Source organism: Electrophorus electricus, chromosome 15, assembly GCF_041902795.1.
Source record: "Electrophorus electricus isolate QZ-2024a chromosome 15, ASM4190279v1, whole genome shotgun sequence".
NCBI classification, from domain to species: Eukaryota; Metazoa; Chordata; class Actinopteri; order Gymnotiformes; family Gymnotidae; genus Electrophorus; species Electrophorus electricus.
The window spans coordinates 18,454,242-18,467,500 of record NC_137511.1 but is presented as its reverse complement, the minus strand read 5'-3'; the positions used below and the strand labels follow the sequence as shown (position 1 = coordinate 18,467,500).

General features: G+C 49.9%; 1 long non-coding RNA gene across 1 annotated transcript; it reads right to left on the bottom strand.

Moving 5' to 3' along the window:
* Positions 1 to 1,624: 1,624 nt before the first annotated feature.
* On the bottom strand, positions 1,625 to 12,942 carry LOC145651311 (uncharacterized). Its single transcript, XR_014117178.1, has 4 exons — positions 12,348 to 12,942; positions 11,629 to 12,117; positions 8,996 to 11,366; positions 1,625 to 8,961 (listed from the first exon to the last, which is right to left on the bottom strand). It is a non-coding gene; the product is annotated as an uncharacterized LOC145651311 (long non-coding RNA).
* Positions 12,943 to 13,259: the final 317 nt, after the last annotated feature.

The window sequence follows — 13,259 nt, the reverse complement described above, 5'->3', positions numbered from 1 at the left end:
TTAGGACAGTTCTGCTCAATCGCACAACCACTTACAGTTTATTCACTGAGGCAAACAAAACTTTCGTGTTTGCAGGCAGGTTTTTCCTCGGCGCTGATAACGCGAATCACTCCACAAAACAACCGCTGGACGCCACAGGACGTCCTGACGCTAAACCGCCATTTTTTCCGTTGCCAGGGGCGGGGCGTAGAGCGCCCTTGGAGGCTGCCGTGGCGACGGCCGGCCGCCTTTAGAGGGCCTTGCAAAAGCAGATCGATGGAGCCGAGATGGCCCTTTCTTCGCCGTTCGAGACCAAAACCGAAACGAGGGACGTTAGAAAAAAAATAGATCCCGACATTGAAAAGGGGCAGACGGGCGACGGGAGAGCGCGGAGCCGAGAGAGAGGATCTACTGGGGGAACTGGCCAGTCGCCCCTTGTGCTAAAGCCAGCGGCTTACTCAGGCTTTGGCCTGTTACCATGGCGCTAGTCACAATGACTACAGTGTGCTGAGCTGGACTGGAGACAGCGAAGGGAGAGGGAGAGAGAGAGAGTGAGAGAGATCAAAATTTTGTTTGGCCATTGTAAAACTCTAACATGGATCTGAGTGAAGGTTGCCTCCCTGAAATCTGGAATCAGGAATCTTTCAAATTGAAGGTAAAACAGCCTGCGAGGTGTCTGGTCTCAGTAATCGGAGTCTGTGCAGGATTTAAATTCAAGATTTTTAAACTTGCTTATTAAGCAGTGTCTCGAGTCATAATCAAATAGGATTTTTACCAAAATTACCAAACCACTTAACATATTTACGCCCTACACACCCCAACTGAAAGAAGAAGAAAAAGTAAACACAGCAGTCCCCCTGTAGCTGTGGCTTCACTAACCACGGTTTCAGTTAATCGCAACTGTCTCTGGCATGAGAATATTAAAAAGAAAATTCCAGAAATACAGCAGACTGTGTAGCGGGATGAAATCTCACATTCCACTGTTCAGCATGTCCACGCAGACTGTCGTAGCTATGTATATACTGTGTCATATATACATATGTACTGTCATAGATACATATGTACTGTCATATCTATGTATATACTGTGTCATATATACATATGTACTGTCATATCTATGTATATACTGTCATATATACATATGTACTGTCATATCTATGTATATACTGTGTCATATATACATATGTACTGTCATAGATACATAAGTACTGTCATATATACATTTGTACTGTCATATCTATGTACATACTGTGTCATATATACATATGTACTGTCATAGCTATGTATATACTGTGTCATAGATACATATGTACTGTCATAGCTATGTATATACTGTGTCATAGATACATATGTACTGTCATAGCTATGTATGTACTGCGTCATAGGTACGTCTGTATTGTGTCATAGCTATGTATGTACAGTGTCACAGGTATGTACGTATTGTGTCATAGCTATGTATGTACAGTGCCACAGGTATGCACGTATTGTGTCATAGCTATGTATGTACAGTGTCACAGGTACGTACGTATTGTGTCATAGCTATGTATGTACAGTGTCACAGGTACGTACGTATTGTGTCATAGCTATGTATGTACAGTGTCACAGGTACGTCTGTACTGTGTCACAGGTACGTACGTATTGTGTCATAGCTATGTATGTACAATGTCACAGGTATGTACGTATTGTGTCATAGCTATGTATGTAGTGTCACAGGTACGTCTGTACTGTGTCATAGCTATGTATGTACAATGTCACAGGTATGTACGTATTGTGTCATAGCTATGTATGTACAGTGTCACAGGTACGTACGTATTGTGTCATAGCTATGTATGTACAGTGTCACAGGTACGTACGTATTGTGTCATAGCTATGTATGTACAGTGTCACAGGTACGTACGTATTGTGTCATAGCTATGTATGTACAGTGTCACAGGTACGTACGTATTGTGTCATAGCTATGTATGTACAGTGTCACAGGTACGTACGTATTGTGTCATAGCTATGTATGTACAGTGTCACAGGTATGTACGTATTGTGTCATAGCTGTGTATGTACAGTGTCACAGGTATGTACGTATTGTGTCATAGCTATGTATGTAGTGTCACAGGTACGTACATATTGTGTCATAGCTATGTATGTACAGTGTCACAGGTACGTACGTATTGTGTCATAGCTATGTATGTACAGTGTCACAGGTATGTACGTATTGTGTCATAGCTATGTATGTAGTGTCACAGGTATGTACGTATTGTGTCATAGCTATGTATGTAGTGTCACAGGTACGTACGTATTGTGTCATAGCTATGTATGTACAGTGTCACAGGTACGTACGTATTGTGTCATAGCTATGTATGTACAGTGTCACAGGTATGTACGTATTGTGTCATAGCTATGTATGTACTATGAGGGGCTGTATTTGTATCTGCGCATACAGGGTGCGGAGGCTAATGTATTTGTATGCTTCATTGAGTTCAAAAAGGCTTTTGATACTATTTTACTCTGTTATATAAACTTCTTGAAAGAATAAGGAGTAATATATATGAGCCAATTAAAACAATGCATACAGAAAATAAGCACGGCATAAAAACTGGCGATAAAAGCGCTCAGATTTCCCGTCTCCAGAGTGCGGCGGAGAGCTGCTGCTTACGTCTGACTCCATTTAATATTCATATAAATGAATTGGCACAAGTGTTAGAACGGTTTACGGTTCCTGGTCTCACTCTGCACGACTCGGCGATCAAATTCCTGCTCGGAGCAGATGACTTGGTTCTGCACAAGGGCCTTACAGCGGGGTCTGGACCTGACGGAGCCGTACTGCCAGACCTGGGCCCTGGCAGTCGACGTGAACAAAAGTTATGACGTTTCAAAAAAGGATCCAGATCTCTGGGAGCAAAACATGTTTATTTAAGGCACAAACGAAATGAATCGTGAGTCCACCTATAATTATTTAGGCGTTTAAGTCAGTTCCTCGGGAAACTTTGACCAAGATGTCAGTGCTGTGATTGGCTGGGCGTCCAGGAGGGCGTTACTGGCCTTGCTGTCTGGGTGGCGTGGGGGTGGAGGTTCCGTCCCTCAGGGTGGCGTCCCCCGGTCTGGGCGTCTGTCGGCGTGCGTGGCGAAGCTGGCGGGTGGTGCTCCGCTCCGGGAGTGGCGGCTGGCTACACCCGCGGGGCGGCGGAAGCGTGGTGGTGTTATGAGAGAGAACACGGCCAGAGTCGGTGGAGACCGGCCCTATATGGTAGACCGCGGTGGGCACGCAAATCAAGAATTTGGCAAATGGAACAAACTGAGTCTTTGCAATGCTGAGCTTTGTATACAGACCCTAAATGTTCACAGAAACGCCACAGCTAATGCGTGCAGGGTGGAATTGGGCCATGACCCATTCGCTATAAAGACACAGAAAAGGGCACCCAAACAAGGGAGACTTTTATTTCTGCAGCAATATGTTGCAACGGGATGAGCAGAGAAAACAGCGCCCCCCCACCGCTGGTCATCAGACTCACTACAACCTCGGAGGTCCAGAAGCAGCTTCAGAACCAGACTTATATCCAAACACAGACCAGAGCAAAACAACTGAACCAAATTATACCATAGCTAAGTGAAACGGCATTTATTGGGGAGCTTAACCAAAGCCACAAAGTAAAAGGTAACGTAATCTTGCTCTGAAAAGCCAGAATGCCATGGAAGACTACCTGACCACGGTGACCATGGTGACTGATGGCAACCTGAGAACCACCCTGACGAAGTCCAGACCCAGCAGGCGGCCACAGAGGCCAGCATCGCAGGAAAAGGGCCGTGTGCCAACAGCGCCAAGAAAACAGCCAGAACGCTCAAAATTCAACGAGATTCTTGAAGAATTCTTTGCAAAAATTCATGTTAAAAGCCCCAAACTAAATGGTCTGATATTCCGAAATGGCCGCACATGCTAGGTGAGCACACAATACGACCTCGTGTGCCCCCATAAAGGCAACAGTGACACACACACACACACACACACACACACACACGTGCTTTCATGCACATGCTAATGGAAAAACGCCTTCCTGATCTCACCATAATACACTTTGTTTATTTATTTAATGCCTTTTCCTCTCCAAATGTAATCCATTGAAGAGTTTAATCCTAACAACTGTCTTTAACAATTTTCAGAAACTATATAGTGTTCAATTTTTTGTTGTATTATTCTTTATTCTTGCTGTATTATTTAACAGAGAGAGACACACACACATACACACACACACACACACAGGTCTGCCCCACTGTGTCACGGTGTGAGATTCACAAATAACCACAGCAAATTTTAAAAAGGCACGGTTCCTTTAAGAGCATATAGCTGTGTGCGTGCGTGCGTGTGTGTGTGTGTGTGTGTGTGTGTGTGGTGTCTGTGGTGTCTGTGGTGTGTTGTAGGAGGGAGAGGGCTTCACTGCTCAGGCTACAGCACAGAAATGTCTTGCAATGCCAAAATTCTGTCATGAGACAAAGCAGCACAGTGTATAGCACAGAACACACACACACACACACACACACACACACACACACACACACAGTATGTTTTTTTGTTTTCTGTTAAATGTAGAAACATTTGCGAACTAAACATTATTTATTCTTCTGCAGGAAAAGGTAAACCAGACAAAACCACACGTAAAACAACCAATGTCACTAATGATAATGGTAGTGGCACCAACATCACACACACACACAAAACACCTCCCCACACACACGCTTACAATTACTGTGTGGCTGCCAACATGCGGTCTTGAAAACCTACTTCACAGCTTCCTTTATACAGCAGCCATGACTCTGAAAGAAAGGGTTTTAATAAGGCGATGATACACACACACACACACACACACAGAGTTGACTCAGAGCAGCAACAGACTACAGCAGAGTAACCCAGAAGCAGAGACCATGGCAACAGCCCAGGACGGACACAGCGGACCGACAGGGGCGCGTTTAGCGGAGCCTGTGTTGGCGTGCACACGCTCCGACGGTCTTCACCTCTCGTCAGTCAGAGCTGACGGGGACAAACCAGCTGAAGGGGACGAGGCCCCCGAGTCCAGCGGCACAGGACTGTGGAGGTGGGAGGGGTCTCCGCAGCACTCCGTAGGCTGTACGGAAGGCGTGCCATGATGCAATTTACTGCAACAGTGATGAAGCAGGATCGCATCGGCTGATCCCACGTTACACAACGGCTGCAGAAGATTCAGTGTGTGTGAGGACGGGTCGAGGTGCCTGCACGCACATGCGTGATCCACACATATACAGACACACGTGCACACAAAGTCAAGAGCGCATAGCCACGCCCACGCACACATGTGCCCACAGACACACACACGTACTCGCGCATGGAGCTGTGTCATGTGGAGACCCCCTCAAACACTGTGCCCCTCCCACACATGGTTACCCCACCCCGTACTGTGCTCAACTATCAAAACAAACCAGATCAAAACAAACTAAAAGGATGACAGCCAAGCCGCTGGCCGTTACCACAGCTTCAGCCACACACACACACACACACACACACACACACACACACACAAATTCAAACTAGAGCCAAGCCTGAACTCACGCTTTAATGGAGGATTTAACCGACCGTCGTCTATTTAACGCGAATATAACAGACAGATATAGGGAGAGAGTGAGACAGAGAGAGACACACAGACAGATATAGAGTGAGACAGAGAGACACAGACAGATGTAGAGAGAGAGTGAGACAGAGAGAGAGAGACACACAGACAGATATAGAGTGAGACAGAGAGAGACACACACAGATATAGAGAGTGAGACGGAGAGAGAGACACAGACAGATGTAGAGTGAGACAGAGAGAGACACAGACAGATATAGAGAGAGTGAGACAGAGAGACACAGACAGATATAGAGTGAGACAGAGAGAGAGACACACAGACAGATATAGGGAGAGAGTGAGACAAAGCTCTAACCATTACTGTTCTGAATCTGCCCCCACAAAACCTGCACCTTTAAATAAGAGCAAGTCATTGCTTAGAAACATACAACAACAACAGCAGCAGCACAACGAACAACAACAACAACAACAACAACAACAGCACAACGAACAGGAGGACAAACAGCAGCCTACTGTACCTCAACACACCCAACACAGGCGGAACTTAGTTCAGCCCTGAAATCTGCTTTGCTCTAATTTTGTGATAGTATGCCTTAAACTCGTGTGCGTGTGTGTGAGCAAGAGAAAGAGAGAGAGGGAGAGAGACTGCAGACTCAAGAAGGGCATGCAAAATAGTTAACCATCACAAAGAAGAGAGAGAAAGAGAGAGCGAGAGAGAGAGCGAGAATGAGATGGGGAGAGATAGAAAAACAGAATGAGAGGGAGAGAGAGAGAGAGCGAGAGGGCTGAGTAACTAATTGAGGGGTGTGAAACAAAAACAGGAAATAATCATCGATAGCGATGAGGTTTTGATGGGCCCTTTACTCTGAGTGTGTGTGTGTGTGTGTGTGTGTGTGTGTGTGCTCATGCTTCTGTGTGCTTGAACATATAACAGCTGGCACTGTAAGATCAGCCTGGGTGGGTAAAAATGTTCTCTTACGCATGTGTGAGTGTGTGTGTGTGTTTGAACACAGCTAGTGTGCAGGAAAGGTCCAAATCTAACTGCTCCACGCAGCTACGATCAGAAATGAATAAATAAACCAACCAACCAACCAACAAGCTGAACCCAGTGTGAATTCAGGCGATTCCGTCAGCGCACCCAGGAAGTGTGAAGCAGGTGGAGCCCACGCCGCGCTCTCCACCCAAAACCGCTACTGTCAGGCACAAAGGCGCACGGCACGTTCGTTCGCAGTTATAATAAATGACGAGGATGCACTCAAAAATGTGCACTTGGGTGAAGTGTGCATTTGTGTCTGTTCTGAAGGTGTTCGGGGAGGAGGAGTCTGTTCTGAAGGCACTCCGGGGACCAGCTGTAGCCATGGCTCCCTGGGGGCGTCTGGACCCACACACACAAACACACACATACACAAAACGCCTCTCGACTCCCTTGTTACTGAGGTTGCACTCCTCCTCGGTCCTGTCCTTAATACCTCCATCTTTCTTGCTCTCTCTGTCTCTTTTGACGATCGTTTGCACCATGCCCGGGGCCCCACGTGTGACCCCTGACCCCCTTTCCTGTCTCTCTCACGAGCTCATTTCCTGTTTGTAGCATAAGGCCCCCCCTTCCTCTCTCTCTCTCTCTCTCCTTCCTTTTTTGCAGTCTCCCAAGCAAAAAGGCCCTATTCCTGTGGCAGCCTGAATCGGTTCGCCTGCTTCCTCTCTATCCTCTTCCTGGCATCTCGGAAAGCCCTTTTGAAAGCTGATGTCTGGAAAAACTACCTCTCACTCCGGCAAAAAAAAGAAGCCTTTTTTTTTTTTTTTTTGCTTTTAGCCGACACTTCGCTTTGCATAAACACACACGTCTCCCTGCCTTCCCGGCCGCCCGCCGTGCTAATAAAGACCTCCGAACGCTCCGCCGCATTTCCGACATCCGCGGCGCACGTTTGCCGTTAAGTAACGCCTTGGCGCGGAGGCTGATCTCGCCGGCGTGTTTAAGGTGCGTCACGCACGTCGGCATGCCCGCTTGACCGGACGTCCGTTTGGCTGAAAAACGTGTTCTGGAAAACGCATACGTCATAAACCGTTCTTAATACACGCGATTAGCGGTAGATTCCGACTGACCGCACGGCGTCGCTGTGAACGTCTACGCCGATGAGACACGCAAGACGTCTCGTAGTTCTCCGAGAAGGCGAAGGGCTTTTAACATGAAGGCCTCACATAACACGTTTCACGGGAATCGCTACACCCACGGCAAGGGTGATGTTATTGTTGAGACACCGGCCTGCGTAGCGGGACGCTCTTGGGATCGCAGTCGTCTCCTTTTAAACGATTCTTTGGTGCCGCCCGTAGCGCTCTCTCTTTTTGGCACGTCCTGCTGCGTGTTTGTTTTTGTTCTGAACGTGAAATATTGTCACGTCGCAGTCTGTTAGTCCTAGCTAGCCAACGTCTGCATAACTCTGTGTCAGTGTGTAGTTGTGCAGGTTTCCTAGTCAGAACCAGGAAGGGGCACAAATGTCCCTGCAACATCACCACCCCCGCGCTGCTGCTGGCGTCTTTTGGCGTACGCGGAACAAAGCCGACATTCTTTGGATTTCTGTCAAGCACCCATTTTTGACGTGAAACCAATATTGAGAGGAATACGCTTCACGCTTCACACGTCCTCGTTATTCCTCGGATCCAGCGGTTGTTTGCAATATCAAAACCAAGCTCTTCATCATCTTTATTCCAAGGTCTTCATGAACTGAACTTCATTTGGTCGCACATGCGCCGAGACAGTTACACAACGCGCAGAAATCTCTATTAATCAAACGCACACGCATATAATCTGTTGAATACGACTGTTTTCCCTTCTGCGCTCGTCATGTCCTTTTAAAACGTAACCCAACGTAACCCCACAACGGAAAACCACAATCAGACTGAGCAGAGCTGCGCAGGTTCTGCAAACAAACAAGACGAGCACGGAGGAACTGCGCTGGCTGTGGTTTTTACAGGTCACAGCCGCAGGTCAGATAAAAGCGAGGGTAGGAGTGTGTGAAACTTGGCTGAAATTCAGCAGTGAGTCTCGGGTGGGCGATGCAGCCGGGCTAGGCTATGATAGCTAAGCCAGGCCCAGACACGTGGCTGCAATCCCAGGTCCCTGTACTCGGAGTGGGGGGAGGGGGATAATTAAGGATATTAGGGATATTAAGGCGCAGGTTAGGGAAGTTGGGTAATTACAGGACTATCTGTAGTAATGTGGGTACTGTCACACACCCGTGCGCGCACACGCACACGAAAGTGAAGCGCTGACAGTCAGCCCTGTTTGGAGTGACCCCAGTGGAGAGTCAAGAGTGTTTCACACATTTCAGGAGCAAACCCCGACGGTGCTGCACCCTTCCTCATTACCTCATCACTGCCTCCTCCACCGCTACCTCATTACCTCATCGTTCCCTCCTCCACCGCTACCTCATTACCTCAACAGCTCAACAGCTCTGCTGACTCATCCCACTCGGCTGCAGAGTGGAATATGAAACTATAAATAAATGTGTGTGTGTGTGTGAGAGATCTGCAGGACAGTGCCTTTCTCTCACAGCCAGAGGTCATCTGAAAATGCCCCACAAGACAAAGCCGTGAACCTGCAACGGGCTGATACCATTCGATGTTCTGTCTCAGCACAAAGCACTGTCTGACCAGCCAGGCCCGCTTTGATTGGCTGCTGGTACACCGAGTCCCGCCCTGTCTCCCAGAGGGCCTTTGTGGGGTTCCTGGAAAGTCGCAGACTCATGCTGAGCCGAGAGTACACGAGTGAGACCGCACTGTCACGCTTCAGAATCACCATGGCAATAAAGGAGGGCGGGGGCAATAGGACTCTGTTGTGGCCAGTAACTATTAATATTCCCTGACAAGAGAATGGAGCTGGAGGAACAGAGCACATCTCTCCCCTGGGCTGTCGGGGGGGTTGGGGGGGGTTGTTTGTTTGTCTTTGTGTGTGTGTTCATATCGTGTAGAGGCAGATTTAAGGTTCCGGGGCCAGAACCCGCCACCGTTAAACAAACCCCTGCTGTGCCGCGGCGGAGTTGAGGGCTCACTCTGACGTGCGTCAGGTCCAGGGAAGCAGCTCGGAGGAGGGGTCGTCACCTCTTTAACGCCGATCTGAGTAGACGGGTCAAGACGTTACCCTTCTGAACGGTCACATGGGCCCAGAGACGGTCTGTGCCATGCCCCAAACACACCAATGTTCACTCGTCATGGATTAAACACCGGGGTTTATGCGCTCACACACACACACACACACACACACACACACAGCCTATTCTTATGCTAATCCCAGTAATTGTGTGGTGTTTTCTTTACTGAGCTGGTAGGAGATGATTTATGGGTCTAAGGAGGGGCACAGTTGCTGGATGGGGGCGGGGTTAGGGGGTCGAATCATACATCACAGTTTTCATTAATCAATTAGCAAAACCCCACCCCACCCCCCAGCCACCTGCTTAATGACATCGTTTAACGGGACATTCCAAAGCCCAGCAGGCTGCCAGACGACATCCCCCTCTGTCACCATGGTGAATGACAGGCCCCTCCTCTCTCTCGTTTCACATTCACACTGTCCAGACATGTTGATGCTTGGCTATGGTGGAACGGCGCAGGAAGTCCGACCAAAGCCTTAATTCGGAACATCTGGAGAGGCCAAGTGGGCCGGTTTTGTTTCCTGAACCTGCAGGTCCTCAGAGCCAGGACCAGACCATGGTGCACAGAGAGAGAGAGAGAGAGAGTGTCAGTTGCACCAGGACATAGCCTCCCCTGAGCTGGGCCCACTGTGTTGAGAGTAACAGAAATGTTGACACCAAGAAGGAATTTGATGCCCGAGGCAATGCCTGGAGTATCCAGCGGAGCAGGGGCCACGCCCACTCCCCTCCCCCTAGACCTGCTCCATGTCTACGAAAACACGTGCAGCTGGAATAAGAGCCGAGGCCGTGGGCGATTCGAGGCCTGGCCCTGCCCCCAGTCGCCGAGGCTCCGAACTGAGCTGCCGGCAGACAAGACTGGGACAGTGAAGCAGGCCAGTGGAGCAGAGACAGCCTGAAGCTCTGCCTCAGAAGAGGCAGGGCAAGAGAAGGAAAGAGAGATGGAGAGTGAGAGAGGAAAAAATACATACACGATTCATTGCATTGAGTGGCTTCATCTGGCTACACCATCACAGAGAAGCTCGGAAAACTTCAGCAAGCTTTTATGTTCGTCTCCTTTTTCCGTATGGTCCTTTTAGCAGGCCACCCCCCCCCGAACCCTCTACCCAGTGCACACAGCAGGGGTGTGGAGCTGGATCTAAACACAGACCCAAGTTTACATGGCACTGATCAAAGGGGCAGAGTTTGGGGCTGGGGGCAAAATTTATCGGCCTCGTTTCCCCCCGCGAGACGCCATGCCCAGAAGCTCTGGCGTCCTTGACCGGAGGGCTGTTACCGTGCCAACAGCTGCATGGCCGCAGCTGCGCTCATGTTGCAATGCCGCGCAAGCCTCGTCTGGGTTCGTCCACCTGCAAAACGAGCGTCACTGGTCTCAGCTGGGCCAAATCGGGGTCGTTTCCTGCTACGGCGCCCGGAAGCCGCAGCTGACTGCGACCTGGACCCGGAACGCTCACGGAGATGCGCGGGAGATGCGCAATCCGAACGGAGATACAGGGCGTTCGCACGGGACACGATTAGAACTCGCGCGGGGCGGGAGCGTGGGGTGACCGGGAACACCGGCAGAATTCCCGCCCGTCCGAGAGTGGATCCCGGCGGTGCAGGAGGAAAATCCCGCGCGGCTTCCCGCTTTCCAGAGGGAACTCGCGCCGTTGTGAAATGCCTGGAGGCATCGGCCAGGAGGCGGGGAGAGAAAAAGAAAGGGAGTGGAAAAAAACAAACAAAAAAATGGTCAACTCTGACACAGGCATTCCTCTCCTCTCCTCCTCCTCCTCCTCCTCCTCCTCCCACTAGGCTTTCATCCAGCTGAAATCAGAACAGCGTAGCAGCCAGGCTGGGGGGGGGGGGGACGACACACAAAGATCACAGCAAGCAAAGCAAGGCAAGACATTTCAGCAGAGACGTTTAATAGAAGCCAAATGTACCTTCGAGCTCCGGCGCGCAGGGCTGCTAGAGTTGCAAACGACAGATAAGTGCAAAAAGAAAGAAGGAGACAAACAAAGGAAAGAGAGAAAGAAGAATGGACGATAAGATCCGGGGTGTGCTTGGTCCCAGAAGGCCGCAGAGCACCTTCTGGCGGCTGCAGCCCAACGACTAGCATCCGAAGGATTAGCGTCGTGAAAACGCCGCGTAGAATTTGCCTTTGAGGCCGCGTCGCGCCATGTCGTTCAATCCTGAGATCAGAGAGGCTTTGTTAAGCTGGGTACGGCAAGCTGGCTGTCACACACCCTGATGAGGAAGGCCACAGGAGACGCTCCGCTAGGCCTCAGAGAGAGAAGCGCGGCGAAGTCCCGCCGTGTGGAACGTGGGGCAGCGCCCGTGGACCCGGAGTCCCCGAAGGTCCTCGCCTTCTTCCGCTCTCCGTGAGAAAGGCCAGTGTGGCAGAACTCGCTCCGAAGGGGGAGTCCACTGACCTTTTCAGGGATGAAAGGTGATAAGCAACATTTATCACACCTACACCGTTCCCCACAAATATATCGCCTTGGCAACATGCCGAAGGGCCTTCGGTAATGTTATCCTGTCAGCCTTAGACACTAATGAAGACCTACAACTGCCAGCTCTTAATACAAGCGCTCTGTGTGTGTGTGTGTGTGTGTGTGTGTGTGTGTGTGTGTCGCACAAGCTCCAAAAGTGTAACACTCACGAATGGAAAGAAAACATGCCAAGTTGGCAGCGCTCGCATTAGCCCTCGTTGGCGAGTTACGTCAGCACGTTTTCTTGGTTGTGTTTTTGTTTAATGGCCGTGGCCTGGCTCATCTCGTCGGCTTCTCACACTGGCAGTCACACTCGTTAAGCCCCTGCTTTGCACGTCTTTAAGGGCGCTGTTAAAATCGCATTAAAAAAAATACATCACAGAGTTGATATTACGGTCCAGAATCGTGGGTGAGAAGGCCTGGGGGCCATAGGCACTGCGGGGTGAGTATACCGCAGCTCTGGTTTCCAAATCAACCAGCGGGAAAGCAGGCTGTTTGTACACGTACGTCGCGAGAGTGGGATTACGACACCGAAGCCGAGCAGTTCGGGCAGGGTCCGAGGTCGCGGAGGCCAAAGCGCACGCGGCGGGGACCGACTGGCCACGCGGAGCGGAATTTAGTGCGTCATGCCCCAATAAGGAAAGGGCCAACAACACTCTGAAGTGTGACTAGCTGATGTTAAAGGGAGTTTGGGATTGGTGGGTTTGGAAGAAGGTCTGAGAAGCTATTTCATAACTTTTTTTCTTTTGTTTTGGCAGTGGTATTGTGACATGTCTCTGCCCCTCGTGATGAAGCTGAACAGCTGGTTGGGTAATGAGGAACCAGTAATGCAGCCCACGGACGGGCGCGGATGTCATCCGGTCCGCTCTACTCTCCGGACCCTGTTCTGGACTCCCTGCTGTTCCTTGGAACAGGGACAAAACAAAATGGGGATTTGGGGATCTAGGCCCTGGATGTAAGATCTAGCCTGATTATAGGATCTAGCCCCCGACTGTAGGATCTAGCCCCCTGTCTGTAGGATCTAGCTCCCCGTCTGTAGGATCTAGCCCCCTGTCTGTAGGATCTAGCCCCCTGTCTGTAGG